The 17,016-nt window shown below is 32.7% G+C and overlaps 1 protein-coding gene across 3 annotated transcripts in view; it reads right to left on the bottom strand.

Annotated features, from left to right (window-relative positions):
- The window catches only part of Galphao (G protein alpha o subunit), a 197,213-nt gene that overhangs the window by 148,151 nt on the left and 32,046 nt on the right, over positions 1 to 17,016 (bottom strand). The gene's annotated exons all lie outside the window — the stretch shown is intronic.

Raw genomic sequence — 17,016 nt, 5'->3', positions numbered from 1 at the left:
CCGACCGCTCTCAAATTTATACAAGCATCTTGTGAGGGTTAGAGCTAACAAAAAAACATATGGATCTAATTCTAGTAGCGTCATCTATGTGTCAGGCCGGGGACTTTTCAGTTGTCCTGTTTTTTTGAGCTATTCCTATTGTGTCAGAGCTTTTTTAAATAAGGTGAATGCTTCATTTATTATTAAACGAAAATATTTTTTAACAAAAATCGAGAGAGTAATCGAAATATTATTTATTATTGCTATAAAAACAATTACTTTTGTTTGTTTTTATTATTTATCATTCACAATTTTAATTTTTTTACCCTATTACATTAACAATATTGGAAAATATCGTTCCAAAATGTTGCTATATTAATATACAATATATATTTATTTACAAGCGAACTACCAAAAAAATCATAAAACTATAAATTTTACATATAAATCTATATAAGCATAAATTTGGTACATTTTTGTCAAGGTCGCGGCTAGGACGACAGAGTCAGAACGTTGAAAATCAATCGAATGAAACTAGTAGAATAAAATATAGTAATTAAAAGTACACGACTGAATAGTCGATAGTAGATGGTAAGAAAATTAGTCGGACCGAAAATATCGTCTGAAAACAGTCACTAGTAAAAAGTAGTAAAATCGGTCGAACCAAAAATAGAGACTGAAACAGTTGATAGTAAAAAGTAGTCAGTAGTCAATTACTAAACAGTCGATAGTCAATTTCAGTCGAAAGTTCCCAACGCTAGTAAATATGTATAGATAATGGTGTATGGGATAGGTTTTTATATAGTACTATAGGTTGGTAGCAAAGACCATTTGAGATGGCATCCTTCACATTTAGTGTAGTCAGTTCGTGTAGAAGATTAGGAATATTGACAATTATTTATTGATTGTAAGTTTGTTATTCAATAGCATTTAACTGGAAGAGTCCGTGCTGATCACCTATTCACCAGGCTCCCCATTTAGAAGCCATTCAAGGCAAACAGTTAGGAAAATTGATTCACCCAATATCGCAGCAACAACAACCTCACTAGTCTTTGAACCATCTGTATATAATAGAACACGCGACAAGGTATATCCTGATCGGAAGTAATTAAATTTGGCCCTTCAAAAATCCAAGCCAAAGTCCCGCTTAGGGTATGCTAGTAGAAAAATTCGTACGACAAAAGATGGGGGGACCAAAAGGGAGATTTTTTGTTAGAAAAATGTCTGAAAGACTCTGAAATTTAGATTAAGGAATTAAGCTGCGTATAAAATGGGAGTATCTCCCTATAAAGGATTTTTCAATATGATTGGTGGTGAGTTTTTAATATACATGGATGTAGGTTATTAGTGTAGGAAGGGATAGGAATTTTGGAGCAGTCCCCAATATGAGCTTAGCTAATTTTTGGGTTAAGGGTTTAAATGCAACGTAACTTTGGAGAAAGGTATATTAGGCTACTAACATATAAAAAGCATCCCTGATCTAGCTTGGGCCTGATTATGGAATTATGTAGGTGAAGGTCCATGGGGTTTATGACAGATACATTTTAGTATGTTTAAGTCTATACCAGTTTGTCTCTTAATGTTAACTATGTATTGTATACATGATAGTTATCGATCAAATGTGATTTTCAGGAATTAAGAATGATGAGTTATTTTCTATGGTAAATGGGTAGATTTTGAGGCAGTCCATCAAACACTTATAAAAACTTATGATGATGCTGCTCATCATATTTAATTTTAATCGGTTTTGGTTTTAACTATATAAAAATGGCGATTTTAATATCATTGACAACCTGTAGATCATAAAAATTTCAAGACAATGAGTTTCCAAATTCAGCCCAAATTCCAAAGAACTTGAAAACGGCGTATCATAAATTGTTTCTATATCGATAAATTATTTCTTGACCTTTACATGTTGTGGGAATAATTCAAAAGACTCAAAAAGGTAAAAAGACTCTGTTTCGTACTGTGACTAACATTCAAAAGTTGATTTACTACAACAAACCCAAACTGTTGTGACTCGAATAGGTCTGTTCTGGGATCTTCGGGATCCAGTGTACATACCTGACAAACAGTTCCTTTGACATGGTATTGCCGTGTTACCAGAAAGATACGAAAAATTTTAATTTTTTTTATTATTTAATTATTACACTGTTACTAGTCGTTTCCGACTAACCTACAATTTGTCTTTATGATAACGTAAATCTAGGTATATAACTAGCAGGACCCATCGGCCCTATCTCAGTCTCTGGTGAAATAATGTTTATACATGTCACTGCTGTATTTTTTATTAACTGCATCTCACTACACTACACTGCACAAGATCAGATGGTTTGATCCTTTTGAGTCTGTGTCCTGTTCTGGTGGTATCCAAAAGTTGCAATATTTCAATATTCTCATGAGAATGAAGTCTTTCCTCATACCCCTTGCAATTCTCTCGATTTCTTGACTTATTGTGGGCATCTGAAGGTTTCCTTGTAGGTAATCAGTCCTATAGTATTTGGGTGCGCCCACAATACCTCTCAGGACTTTGTTCTGAAAAATTTGTATTTTATTTACAGTTACTGTTCGCAGAACATCCATAATTGAACTTCGTATGTCCATATAGGTTTCAGTATTTAATAATTGTGATTTCCTTCCAATTAGCCAGTATATTTTCCTATATTTCAATTCTAGTTCTTTTCTTTTCTTCATTATATGTTCTTTCCAGCGAAGTCTTGCATCAAGATTCATTCCGAGATATTTAGCGTTGTTGCTATATGGAATGATAGTGCTATTTAATGTTATTGGTGCTTGTACGGTCTGATTGTAGGTGAACTACACATGCACAGATTTACTTTAATTTCACGTTAATTTTTAAGCTTGTGTTCAATTACTTATATTGTCACGTGCCTGTTGTAATTTTCGTGAGACTTCTTCACTATTGTCTCCGACAGCTATAATCGCAGTATCATCAGCAAATGTAGCCATCATAATATTCTCTATTTGTGGTATATCACAAGTGTAGAGTTGATAAAGCATTGGCCCCAGTACACTTCCTTGTGGTACACCTGCTTTAGCTTCTTTTATTGTAGAGTAAGGTTCTTTTTGTTCGACTCTAAAAATTCTGGTTGTAATGTACGATTTTAATAGTTCGGTGTGTTGCTTTGGTAACATTTTCTGTAGTTTATAAACAAGGCCTTCATACCAAATCTTATCGAAGGCTTGTGCTACATCTAAGAATATGGTGAGCATATTTTTTAACTTTTTTTACGTTTTAGAAAATGATGGAAAATATTTTGATTAATAAATATTGTACCAATTTTTATCAGTAAATGTTTCTTAAAATAAAGGAATGATAAAAATACATGGAAACGCCTAATACGCTCGCTTTTAAAACTTCGATATAAACACTAACGTTATTAAAAATCATTAAAGTAAAAATACTGTATACAAAAACACGATGAATGGTTAGCGCGCACGGCATGGGCCGTTTAATTTGTGCACGACACAACCACAAACCCCACCTCCCCCTTGTCGCTCGTTAATTTACCGTGCTCCCTCTCTTTGTTTGTCGCTTTTTCATCATTCCATGATTCATATCAGGGCTTGTCAGGCGGCATAAAAACCCTCGATATCATTCGAAAATGCCCCAGCGTCGAGTCGTATGCGCGAAAGACGCTATGTTATTCAATTTCGATTAGAATACATTCCACAATGACGTGGTTTTCGCACAAAGACCTCATTTCGACGTCGTCGCGGGTCTTTTGAGGCTCGCCAACAAAGAAAGCCCGAGAAAGAAACGTTAGAAGAAAGAAATGGCCACTGAATCGAACTGGCAACAGTTGGCGTAGACTGGAGTAATTATCCTGGACGTAAATTAATCCATGATTCATAACAGGCTTTTTACTTGACATAGATCCCATTTTACGACAGTTAATAACTATTTGCTTCGTTCTGCTTTGTATTCAAACATTTATTAAGATCGGATTTAGTGATAAAATAGTCAGTTAACTTAAACAATACAATTTTGCGACAAGAACTATAAATTAATATCGACTGAGTAATTTATGTTATACGACATCGGATAATTCTGTCTTTATATTCACGAGAAAGCTTTTAGTAAGTATATACAAAGTAGCAGTGAACTTATGTCATCATGATATATAATGTCTTGCCTATTGCAGTCTGTAAGTTCGTTTTAATATCGGACAATATTTTCCTTTTTATTTTATTCCAGTTAAAAAGAGATACAATGCTGTCTGGTAGGTTCGAACATGTTCGAACCGAATCAGCCTGCAAAAGTCGTTGCGATGCAAAATGTATGCAAAAATTCTTCAAAACATTAGCAATAAGAGGTTATAAATCGGCAAACGTTGTTTTGGTGCTTTGCTTGTTTTGATAATTTTCAAATTGCTGTTTAATGTTTTTGATTACTCTGGTTGAAAATGCCGAGACCGAGTCAGCCAGAAACAGATTACTTCTAGTCAATAATTTTTTTTCGTACCAGTTTCTAATCAATAACTTATAGAGAGAAGAAACTTAATACCAACACACCAGTTTGGGTTTATTAACAAGCACTCAACAATTGACCAGGTCCACAGAATAACAGTTATTATTGAAAAAGCCTACGAAAGTCAAAAAGTATGCTCGGCTATATTCTTCTTAGATGTAGCTCAAGCCTTCGATAAGGTTTGGCATGAAGGCCTTGTTCATAAACTACAGAAAATGCTACCAAAACAACACACCGAACTATTAAAATCATACATTACAACCAAAATGTTTAGAGTCAAACAAGAAGAAGCTTACTCTACAATAAAATAAGCTAAAGCAGGTGTACCACAAGAAAGTGTACTGGGACCAATGCTTTATCTACTTTACACTTGTGATATACCACAAATGGAAAATATCAGGATGGCTACATTTGCTGATGATACTGCGATTATAACTGTGGGAGACAATAGTGAAGAAGCCTCATGAAAATTATAACAGGCAAGTGACAATATAAATAATTGGACGCAAGCTTGGAAAATAAGAATTAATGAAAGTAAATCTGTACATGTTCAGTTCACCTATAAACAGACCGTACAAGCACCAATAACATTAAATAACACTATCATTCCATAGAACAACATCGCTAAATATCTCGGAATGAATCTCCATGCAAAACTTCGCTGGAAGGAACATATAAAGAAGAAAAGAAAAGAACTGGAATTGAAATATAAGAAAATGTACTGGCTAATTGGAACAATATCACAATTGTGAGTACATAATAAATTGCTATTATATAAGCAAATAGTTAAACCTATATGGACATACGGAGTTCAACTATGGGGATGTTCTGTAAAGAGTAACATAAACAAAATACAAATTTTTCAAAACAAAATCCTGAGAGGTATTGTGGGTGCACCCAAATACTATAGAACTGATAACCTACATCGAGACCTTCAGATACCCACAGTCAGTCAAGAAATCAAGAGAATTGCAAGGGAGCATGAGGAAAGACACCATTCTCATACAAATATTGAAATATTGCAACTTTTGGATACCATCAGAACAGGACACAGACTCAAAAGAATTAAACCATCTGATCTTGTGTAGTATTGTGTAGTGTGGTGGATATATTAAAAAATTCAGCAGTGACATGTATAAACATTATTTCACCAGAGGCTGAGATAGGACCGATGAGTCCTCCTAGTCATATACCTAGATTTAAGTTAGCATAAAGACAAATTGTAGGTTAGACGGAAACGACTAGTAACAATGTATTAATTAAATAATAAAAAAAAATCAATAACTTCGAACAGAAACGAGGTAATGGCGACCCGTTTTTACCAGTAAAATACGTTAGAGAGGTAAGTATTAATATTAGTAAATATTAAGGGCATTTTTATTGATAATATTTCTATTGTGTTGCAGCAGCACCGAATATTAGTATGGTCAGTATAACTAAAATCACCCAAAATAAAGTGAAACGACATATTATTTTGTATTTACCGAAAAGAAAGCATCTATAGTCCATTCAAAGTTTTTTTGGACATACGTCATCAAGATGTTTAATGTATTGCCTGTCGCAATTTGTAAATTCGTTTTAGAATAAGACAATATTTTCCTTCCCATTTTATTCTAGTTAAAAAGAGACATAATAATGTCTGATAAGTTCGAACGTGAAACCTAACTAGCCTATCAAAGTCGTCCGGTTGTCAAACGTACGCAAAATTATTTAAACTACTATAATTACTTTGCTTTAATAAATTTAAAATCGCCGCGGATTTTATTGAAAATATTTTTAGCGTGTTGCAGCTGCACTGAATATTAGTACGGACACCGTCACTAAAATATCTCAAAAAATAAAAAATAATATAAACCAAAATTCACCAAAAAGAACCCGTTTTATGCGAAACGGGTGACAAGTCAAAATAATAAGTAGTTCTTTTCAATCGAAACATAATTTAATACAATTATTTCAGAGAAAATTGTTAATCTGAAGTATCCATAAAAAGCTGAAATATATGCAGCTATTTAGGCGATATAGTACATCCCTTCATACACTGTTGAGTAATATAGGACTTACGTGGTGTAAAGATAAATCACGAAGGAGTTTAATAGAACTTCCAGACATTGCATTTAAAAGAATACGTTTTTTATAAACATAACACAAAATCAAGGAAGAATTATTATATCAATTTGTATATTTAAATGAGACATCGATATATCAAAATGGTATATTGGGTCATTCATGACAAGATGGTGGGAAAAGGTAAACGCTGAAATAACTATGATAAAACATACAGAGGAAGAAATTGATAAATGGTGGAATTGTGAACATATTTTAGACAGATTGGAAATTAACAGTTTAGTGATTGTCTTGGACAGTGGCTTGGAAAGCGATAGTGACTAAAGGAAGTTTTCAGAATATATGATGTGAATACTGTGCAATGTTGGAAATTCCTGGGACAGAGTGATGAGAGTGGAAAGAACTAAAGGTTTGCATATAATTAATAGAGTATGACTGTAGAAAATGGTATTGTAGGGTGCGAAAGATTTGTGTTATTTGTTGTTATAATTCAGAATTCAGTGATTATTATTATCAATTAATATTATCAAGAACATTGTATACAGTGAACATTGTAGTAGCAGAAGAAATAAAAAATACAAGAAGACTTGTGTAATGATTGACTTAATTAGATGGATTAGGCCTCCAGGGGGATAACACTACATAAAAAATGCCTTTAAAACTCTACCTCATGGTGGTGTAGAAAAGAGTAAAATGTAAATATAATAAATATATACATTAGATGTACTATAATGTTAAAATACACTATATATGTTTGATAACATTTTGGTTTCATTATTTTATTTAAACTAGAATTTTGGTGTATCATTGTTTTTTTAAAGCCAAACTAAACTAAAACTCAGAGTTGATGGGGTAACATTGCGACGTTTTGACGTCACAAATTTAGATGAAGTATATACAAAATAACTTTGAGTAGACTATACATATCTTGATGTTAGTTCTATTCAAGATTAATTAAATTAAATTAAGATTCAAGTATTCCAGAGTAAGGTATTGCGTAAAGCAATGGACGCACCTTGGTATGCACACAATAAAGATTTACATCGAGACCTGGAAATTCCTACGATCAAGGACGACATCAATAGATTCGCTGGGAAATACGAAGACAAACTGCACGTCCATGAAACCCCAGAGGAGCTTCATCTACTGCATGGAGGACACTGTTCGCAGACTGAAGAGGAGTACGAAACTTATGACATAGTGTGCGAGTGAAGGCGTGTAAGGTGTGAGAAAGGAACTAGAGATTGTTGCTGAATAGACTACAGTGTGTGGATTATAATGATAATTGTTAGCAGTAAATTAATGGTTGGTCTAGGAGATCAGTTGAAAGTTTACTAACGTATGCAATTGTGATATATCAATATGATTACTATCATTTTCTGTCCTTCGTTAGTATAAGGGTGGTTAGCAGGTAAAGTAGCTCGTCATACATTTTATTTACCTGATGTTGATTATTAATAATAAATGTATAAAGAAAGTTCTCACGCACTATATTTGTAACTACATAATTATAAATGCGAAATACAATTGCAAGGTATGCTTCACCATAAACAGTAATTATCAGTAAAATAAACAAACAATGCATATTATTAAGTGAAAATTGATATCGCGAGAAAGCAAAGGAAGTATTAAAATGAAGACTAAAATCTGCCTTTTTCAAACTCTCCTTCGTTTTTAGAATCTTGCCAAACTTTGTGCATGGCTCCGATACTTAGACAGTGTTACAGTTAGATATCTGTAAGCTTGAGGTCTTTCAAATACCATGCTTAAGGCAAATTGATCATGTTTGTCTCCAAGACTTATATTAGAAGACTCCGTTTTAGAAATTCCGTCAAGATATACAGTTGAGGAACAAATTCAGATAGGCGAGCAAAGTAAATAGTAGAATGGTGAACGAATTCCTCATTTTGGTTAGAAGAGAGCTCCAAACAAAACATGGATCAAGAAAATCGAAAATGATTTGAAGAACAAGATACTAACATTGTCCGAGAACAGAACAGCCAGCTGTGGCGAGATTTAGTGAAGCATGTAAGTCCTGTAAGATCAACAGCAGTTTATTCGTTGAGCAGTAGACACTCTTCCGCGGATAGATGATGATGTTGATGAAACTGAATGAAAGCCGAAAGCAAAATTGAATGAAAATATAATAAAACTGACAACAGTGTACGAATGATATATTCTGATATAATTATTTCCCTTTTAACATCAGTACAACATTTTTTATTGTTATTGAGTGTTTAGTGAAAATATTGAAACCATTGAATATTAAGACTAATATTTAAATAAAACACATATAGGACACAAGTATATTTAAGAAGAATTATTAAAGTTATAATGAAAAAAAATCTTGGCAAAACACCAGAATATTCTGTTTTTTAACTCATACTCATATTCTGCAATTTTTGCATCTTTCCATAGTATTTCTACCAAAAAAAAAAAAAAATAAACATAATAATTTAGTCATTCTTTGTCAAAAACAAGATCAAAAGTTTCATGATAGCATCCGTTTTGTTTGAACCGTCATTGTTTGAATTATAAATCAAAATAGACGTAGCACTATAAATAAAATAAACACATATCGTGAAATAATAATATCGATTCGAAAACAATTTGTGGAAATTAAAAACATAAGAGAAAAGGTGATGTTGCCAAATTTTGTAGTTTACCTGTATAAATAATGAAATATCATGAAGATTGACAACCTTGATTTTTTAAACATACCAAGCGGACCTTTTAAATTCTGGCCAATATTTCTTCAATCTATAATATTTCAACGGCAATATAGGGCACTCTGGACAATGACTATTTTTATTGATTATTTTTATTATTTATTTATAATTGACTATTTCTCAAGAAGGACGGGTTGATGTGGAAATGCAACATTAACGAAATGAAAGACCCAAAATTCGAACAATCAAAATTATCAAGCATGGTAAAGACGACGGAGGGTATTAATCAGTTATATATACTTTTTATATTACTTCAATAAATAACGGTCACATAATGTAAACGCCACTGTTTCATTTCGTTTTACCTCCATTCACCGAGCCAACTAATTGACCCTAAAGTATTATTGAGTTATTTAGTAACAAGTCAATTGAAAAGTCTCCGGCCTACCATAGTAAAACACAATTTTTTGGCAAAATCAGTTTTTTTATTCAATAATTCCCTTCAAGGATGATACGCTGATTATAGCGACCCTCCGACTTCGATACCATTTTTGTAGTACGATTTGTCTTTTACTTCAAAATAGGCCTCAGTTTAGTCGATTACCTCTTCATTCGACTTAAATTTCATCCCAGCGAGCATTCTTTTGAGATCTGAGAACAGGAAATAGTTGCTAGGGCCAGATCTGGAGAATACGATGGATGAGGAAGCAATTAGAAGCCTAATTCATGGATTTTTGATAGGGTGCATTGTCTTGTGAAGCAGTTTATTAAGCTTGACGATCTTCCAACAGTGAGCTCGCGCGATGCCCACTTTGCACAGAGCCTAATATTTCTCATACCTAAATATTCGTGAATGATATGATGTACACGTTCAGTTGATATCTTTAGAGTGTCTGCTATTTCATTCAATTTCAATTTGCGGTCATTCAAAATCATTTTGTCGATTTTAACGATTTTAACGTTTTCGTCGGTAATAATCTCTTTTGGGCGTCCACTGCGTTCACCGTGTTCGGCGTTAATTTCACCACGTCTAAACTTAGCATACCAATCCTTGGTAGTTGATTTTCCTGGGGCAGTGTCCGGAAACTCGGCATCAACTAAATTTTTTGCTTCAACTGTATTTTTTCCTTTCAAAAGGCAATATTTTATCAACACGCGAAATACCTTTTTATTCATTTTTTTCACCAATAAAAGTTGCTTCACACAAACTGCTATAATTCACAAACTAATGATCCGGCAGCTGTCAAATTTATACACGCATCTTTTGAGGGTTAGGGCTAACTAAAAACATATGGAATTCTGGTAGCACCATCTATGTGTCAGGTCGGGGACTTCTCAATTGATCTGTTAGTTTCGGTCTAATCTACTCCGGCAACTTTATCGATATTCGTATTTAACAGCGAGTATGGAATCAAGCAGGCCCCCGCGCTACTCTCTGATAATTAAGCAATAAGACGTGCCATCAAAGGAGTGATCGGGAGGGAACTGGGCGAGGTAACTTCATTTAAGAGAAACCACCCCCAAGCCCCTCATGGCGAAAACAATTTAGGAGCAAGGTTATGGAAATATGGACTGAGGGTGTCGTAAATACTGTCATCGTCTAAATATAGTTCGCATTACCGGCGAAAGTTCATTTGTTTCACACGCCCATATAATTAACGGGCCCTGAAAATAGCCAGTTTCATGTGACTGTCGATAGACTGATAATTAGACTTACTAATTAATACCTGTATTATCACAAACTATTACCGGTTTTAACTGGACTATTTCGGCCTAAATTTTGAATAAATTTCTATTCTGGACTAACTTCCAATTTTTTGCGCATAGAATTGTCATAGTAGATCAATTTTTCATTGTCAGTCACAATGAACTATAAGAATTCATCAATTGTTTCAGTACATAATAAATTGCTATTATATAAGCAAATATTGAAACCTATATGGACATACGGGCTTCAACTATGGGGATGTTCTGTAAAGAGTAACATAAACAAAATACAAATTTGTTTATGTGCACCCAAATACTATAGGACTGATTACCTACATCGAGACCTTCAGATACCCACAGTCAGTCAAGAAATCAAGAGAATTGCAAGGGGGCATGAGGAAAGACACCATTCTCATACAAATATTGAAATATTGCAACTTTTGGATACCATCAGAACAGGACACAGACTCAAAAGAATTAAACCATCTGATCTTGTGTAGTATTGTGTAGTGTGGTGGATATATTAAAAAATTCAGCAGTTACATGTATAAACATTATTTCACCAGAGACTGAGCTAATTATATACCTAGATTTAAGTTAGCATAAAGACAAATTGTAGGTTAGACGGAAACGACTAGTAACAATGTATTAATTAAATAATAAAAAAAAATCAATAACTTCGAACAGAAACGAGGTAATGGCGACCCGTTTTTACCAGTAAAATACGTTAGAGAGGTAAGTATTAATATTAGTAAATATTAAGGGCATTTTTATTGGAAATATTTTTATTGTGTTGCAGCAGCGCTGAATATTAGTATGGTCAGTATAACTAAAATCTTCCAAATTAAAGGGAAACGACATATTATTTTGTATTTACCGAAAAGAAAGCATCTATAGTCCATTCAAAGTTTTTTTGGACATACGTCATCAAGATGTTTAATGTATTGCCTGTCGCAATTTGTAAATTCGTTTTAGAATAAGACAATATTTTCCTTCCCATTTTATTCTAGTTAAAAAGAGACATAATACTGTCTGAGTCTAACTAGCCTATCAAAGTCGTCCGGTTGTCAAACGTACGCAAAATTATTTAAACTACTATAATTACTTGGCTTTAATAAATTTAAAAGAGCCGCGGTTTTTATTGAAAATATTTTTAGCGTGTTGCAGCTGTACTGAATATTAGTACGGACACGGTCACTAAAATATCTCAAAAAATAAAAAATAATATAAACTAAAATTCACTAAAAAGAACCCGTTTTATGCGAAACGGGTGACGAATCAAAATAGTAAATAGTTCTTTTCAATCGAAGCATAATTTAATACAATTATTTCAGAGAAAATTGTTAATCTGAAGTATCCATAAAAAGCTGAAATATATGCAGCTATTTAGGGGATATAGTACATCCCTTCATACACTGTTGAGTAATATAGGACTTACGTGGTGTAAAGATAAATCACGAAGGAGTTTAATAAAACTTCCAAACATTGCATTTAAAAGAATACGTTTTTTAAAAACATAAAACAAAGTCAAGGAAGAATTATTATATCAATTTGTATATTTAAATGAGACATGGATGTTTCAAAGTGGTATATTGGGTCATTCATGACAAGATGATAATAAATATAATGTAAATACAACAAAAGTTGATGGTGGGAAAAGGTAAACGTTGGAATAACTATGATAAAACATACAGAGGAAGAAACTGATAAATGGTGGAATCGTGAACATATTGTAGACAGATTGGAAATTAACAGTTTAGTGATTGACTTGGACAGTGACTCGGAAAGCGACACTGACTAAAGGAAATTTTCAGAATATGTGATGTGAATGATGTGCAATTTCATGTGACTGTCGATAGACTGATAATTAGACTTACTAATTAATACCTGTATTATCACAAACTATTACCGGTTTTAACTGGACTATTTCGGCCTAAATTTTGAATAAATTTTTATTCTCGACCAACTTCCGATTTTTTTGGGCATAGAATTGTCATAGTAGATCAATTTTTCATTGTCAGTCACAATAGACTATAAAAATTCATCAATTGTTTCCAGACGTTTACATGGGACGAAAACATTCTTCACTATAGCAAGTATCGCAGTGTCATCAGCAAATGTAGCCATACTAACATCTTCTCACTCCACGCATTCTGGACTTCAGTAGAACCAATAACGAGTGTAATTCAGCATATTTGTATGAAGTACTTCGAAAGATCAGTGCATCAGAGCATCTGAATGTACTCGCTAATCAGCTAAATATGCGACGTGATAGTGAAATACGTAGACTAAAACGTTTAACACCATCTGATCTGATTACTGGATAAATACGGGCTTTAAAATAAGCTTTAGAATAAGACTAATTAACTAAGTTAGTATTTTCCACAGGAGATCGTTTAATGAACTGATGTTCTATATGCCATGTATATATATATAATATAAATATAAGAAACACTTTGCCTATTGGGCAGATTGTGGAACCATTAAGAGTAATAAAAAATACATTTTAAATCCTGCATATTTTTATTAGTTCATTAATGTATTCATATAATAAATGCCAAAAAGCAATTTTAGCGTAACATGCTTATTTTCTGTAAACATTGAATAAGTCAATAATACTAAATGGGAAACTGTCTTGGAGCATAAAAGTTTGGAAACAATTCACTCATTAATTACTAAGCTGTATTAACATTGTTTGAGAGTTTAATACGGATTTTTGTCCAATAAGTCATTGACTTTGAAACTTTTTGGCCCTCCAGGTAATTATTTATCATTGGCATTAGAATAGCCATTTTGAAATCATTGAAACGAAAATAAATAATTAACATATGATATGACGAAGTAGTATCACCATAAGCTTCTAAAAGTCCTTAGCAGCAGCAGGTTTTCAGCAGCAGATCTCAAATCAAACGACCAAACTAATGAATGTCGAAGATGCATTTTTCACTGTTCCATGATTAGCGTTTGTGTGACTCAAAAACTCGATTATACTAAATAAAAAATGTTGTTTTATGTAGAACTACAAACTAAGAGCTACACTGTTTAACAGTTGTAGAAATTAGTTTAAGCGTCTAAAGTGTTTGGTGTAAATTCATGTCAAGTTTATTTATGTCAGATTTATTTATGGTACCAAAAATACTAGAAACACATATACATTAGTTCGGAACGTTTAGATGATCTAATTTCTAAGATATCGATTCTTTAAGAGAGTGTAAAGGTGTAAAAATAGTGTAAATAAGCAGATATATATCGACAAGCGTATTGACCTTGGAAACCCGCGGAAAAGGTGATTCTCAGGGAATTCATGAGTATATATTTTTATCAAGACAAGAAAATCATTTCAGGAATTTCCCTCTGTATAAATAGTTATTAATAAGGCTACAAGAAGCAGAGTTAAGCCAGCCTATTTTCTCAATACAAGATACACAAAGAAGGAGCAATAGGTGATAAAATGCGATGTACCCGTCTAATTAACCACGAGTCAACAATCTTCAAAGAAATCACACAGTCTACACACACACAGTCTCAATTAAACAGAACATCTTAATACTTGGCTAAGGGGCGTATAGTTGGTGCCACAGTGTGAAAGTTGTCATCCCTAATCATTTATACCTACAGCTTAGGCTTAAACTAAACCAAATGTATTGGCTGATAGGGAGTAAACCTAAATTATCATTAAATAACAAGGTGTTGCTATATATGTCAATACTTAGGCCCATTTGGACCAATGGTATTGAACTGTGGGGTATTACTAGCAAAATCTAACATAGCTATCCTCCAGAGGTCCCAGAGTAATATGTTGCGAGTCATCGTCAATGCCCCATATTACGTCTCCAACAAACAGATTCAGCCCTTAGAACCTATAACGAGTGTGATTCAAAGTACTAGTGCGATGTACTCTGAAAGACTATTAGTGCATCCCAATATACTCGCCAAATAGTTAAATGTGCGCGATGACAATGTAGTGCGTAGGCTCAAGGCTTAAACGTAAACTACCATACGAACTGATTAATGGACACATAGACTGAGGCATAATAATCTCTAGAATAAGTTAGAATAGTCTTTAGAATAAGTCAGAATATACTTTAGAATAAGTTAGAATAAACTTTAGAATAAGTTAGAATAATATCTATAATAATATTTATTAAATAATAAGTTGTACAGCAGATCACTTACTGAAGCGATCTGCTATATGTCAGGATAGTTATATTATATAACGGATATCGTATAACAATACTTATTACACACGGGCAGATTGTTGAAATTCTAAGAGATTAATAAAAAAATACCTGCCTCATATTTGTAATTAATAATTTTTATTGTAAATAAATCCGTTTCAACGTTGCCAGATTTTCTTAAAATAATCGGAAGGAAAAATATGCGCAAAAATATTTATACTCTGCATTTTCAACAATAATAAAAATATATGCAAGAGCCTAATATATATAATATAATAGATATAATTTTATATTATAGATAATTAGTTTTATGAAGAATGTGTTTCATGAGTTATTTTAGGAATTCGTTTATTATTTTTTGTCTAGTAAATGTTATTACCTATAAACTTATTATTTAATAATTAATTATAATTATAGAGGAATTTATATTTTTTCTTACACAATAAATTTTTATAGTGCATATTAATTATACTTTATATCAGTGTACCAGATCATTAACTTAATTAATTAATAATAAAAAAAACAATGACATAATTTAGAAAAATATCAGTTGCAAAACAAATTATATTATATTTATTTATAACATGTTGTCAGTAGTCTCAATTGGATTGCTTGGAAGAGTACAATGTACAAGTGTACCAATACTATTGTATAATTACTGTACTAAGTAATGCATTAAATGAATGTTTGGAAGAAAATAGTAAATCTAACAATTTTATAACATGTAGTACAAAAGTTGCGCTACCATTTTGATTGCGCGCCATCTTGGTTATGTAACCTTCAGCTCAGTTTCGCTTTAACCATTGTATTGTGTAGACATCTAAATTTTATTATGAAGAACAAGCAGAAATAGTGACAATATTTATTGAAAATAATCGTTCCATTATTTCCACTCAGCGGAAATTGCGTCAAAAATATCCTAATCGTCCAGTGCCTCCCAAAATCACAATATATCGTTTACATGCGAATTTTCGACAGTACGATACGACAGCAGACAGGCCTCGTTCTGGAAAACAACGAATATCTCCTAACGCTGAAAATATGGCTCTGATACGCTATAGTGTTGCAGAGTCTGCAGAAACAACAATTCGGAGACGTGGTTCCCAGTTACAGCTTTCTGTATGCAGTTTAAGGCGAATTTTGAAAACTGATTTGAAAATTTTCCCGTACTAAATTCAATTAATACAAAAATTGCCACCAAGAGATCCTGATCAACGAGTTGAGTACAGTAATGTAACCCTAAGGCTTTCTGGTGAAATTTAATATTTTTCATTTAAATTGATAATGAGCAATGAAGCTCATTTTATTCTCAGTGGCCACGTCAGTCGGTTTTCGGGAACACAGAATCCTCAATTAATTCATGAAACATCATTGCATCCACTAAAAACTACTGTATGATGTGGTATTCATGCTGGAAAAACGAAAAAAAAAGACTAAAAATATCTTAAAAATAGCCGAAAATTGCTTACCGAATTACAGTCGCCATAATAACGAAAAAAAAAATGAAGAGACCAAATAAACCTTTTATAAAAACCAAACTTACTTATCATTTCTTTGAGCAAAGTTACAGACAACCAAAATAGTAGCAGGACTTTTTGCCATGGTAGCCACGTTGTATATGAATTAGTAATGCTCGTCTTTTGGAAATTCCAGAGCAAACCAAATTACGTCAGAATATATCATCTTGTCATCTCCAAAACTATACAACTAGTATATTATATCGTAAATATAATATTAGCTTCAGTATACGTTATGTAGTGTGCGTTCGCAAAACTCTAGAAAAACAATTTCTGTATACTTTAAAGTTCCTGAAAGACAAACAGAGCAGCTATAAGGAATTGGGGTTCTAATAAGTCACCTATATTAAAATACTATATATTATATTAATACATTATACGATTAAAAGGCCCATAGAACTCTCGAGATA

The sequence above is a fragment of the Rhynchophorus ferrugineus genome, unplaced genomic scaffold (genome assembly GCF_030347505.1).
Source record: "Rhynchophorus ferrugineus isolate W39M unplaced genomic scaffold, kcgeb_rfMv2 rfM8, whole genome shotgun sequence".
NCBI classification, from domain to species: Eukaryota; Metazoa; Arthropoda; class Insecta; order Coleoptera; family Curculionidae; genus Rhynchophorus; species Rhynchophorus ferrugineus.
Note: the sequence above shows the minus strand (reverse complement) of the source record. Positions and strands in the feature narration are given on the sequence as shown.